At 22.5% G+C, this 1,335-nt stretch overlaps 1 protein-coding gene across 1 annotated transcript in view; it reads right to left on the bottom strand.

Moving 5' to 3' along the window:
* Positions 1-1,335, bottom strand: part of LOC117167867 (FERM, ARHGEF and pleckstrin domain-containing protein 1-like) — a 74,075-nt gene that overhangs the window by 23,495 nt on the left and 49,245 nt on the right. The gene's annotated exons all lie outside the window — the stretch shown is intronic.

The raw sequence follows: 1,335 nt of genomic DNA, 5'->3' as shown, positions 1-1,335 counted from the left end.
TTTAACTCGATACCTTCCATTTTTTAATTTACTAGACTGCTCTTTATTTTTTGCTACAAATTTCATTTGAAATTTAATAAAATAAGTAATAAATTTCTTTAAACGAAAAATTTTTTCTTCTAAGCATAATTTAAAATCTTATTTTAATTTATTATCATTTATTATTTTGAATATTATTTCAACTCAATATTTTTAATTTTTAAGTTTATTAGACTTTTTTATTTCTTTCAACAAATTCTATTTTCAATTTAATAAAAGTAGTAATAAAGTTCATTTTAAAAAAATTATTATTATTATTATTATTTATTACTATTATTTCAACTCGATATCTTACATTTTTTAATTTACTAGACTGCTTTTTATTTTTCTCTACGAATTCTATTTACGATACAATATAAAAAAATTAGTACTAAATTGTATTTTAAACGAGAAAAAAAAATTTTTTTCGTCATAATTAAAGATATTATTTTAATTTATTCTTATTATTATTTCAACTCGATATTTTTAATTTTTAAGTTTATTAGACTTTTTTATTTATTTCAACAAATTCTTTTTTAATTGAATAAAAGTAGTACTAAACTTCATTTTTTTTAATCTTAAATTTTTTAATTCACTAGACTGCTTTTTATTTTTCTCCGCAAATTCTATTTTAAATACAGTAAAATAAGTGCGAAATTTCGTTAAACGAATAAATTTCCCTTTCAGACATAATTTACAATTTTCTTTCAATATTTTCATATTATTATTATTATTATTATTATTATTATTAATATTATTTGAACTCGATATTTTTCAATTTTTTACTTTACTAGAATGCTCTTTATTTTTCTCTACAAATTCTATTTACAGTTTAATAAAATTAGTACTAAATTTTATTAAACGAAAAAAAAGTTCCTCTTCCAGACATAATTTACAAACCTTATATCAATTTATTCAGGGTGGACGCTGGACCGGAAAACCGGGAAATGACCGTGAATTTTTTGAGACCCGGAAAAATCGGGAAATGGCAGTGATTTTTTTTAACGGGAATTCTACAAATTCATAGAAGAAAAATCTGCCCACGTTCGATTTCAACAGTTTTTAAATAATTAGTGGAATTGTTATGTTTTTCAATTATGCTATTATTTAGCTTATCCCTTAAACGGCCAAAACGCCACTACCGGAACACTGCTTTTCAACGGCCAATAACTAAGACTATTCGACACTAGAAAAAATTGAGACACATATATTTTTTTGCTTAAGATCTCCTCTTTCCGACGGTGCCAATGAAATTCCTCAAAAAATTTATTTATTATCCCAAAATGCAGTTTAAACAAAAAAAACGTGATTTTTCGT

This window comes from Belonocnema kinseyi, chromosome 2, assembly GCF_010883055.1.
Source record: "Belonocnema kinseyi isolate 2016_QV_RU_SX_M_011 chromosome 2, B_treatae_v1, whole genome shotgun sequence".
Lineage (NCBI taxonomy): Eukaryota > Metazoa > Arthropoda > Insecta > Hymenoptera > Cynipidae > Belonocnema > Belonocnema kinseyi.
Note: the sequence above shows the minus strand (reverse complement) of the source record. Positions and strands in the feature narration are given on the sequence as shown.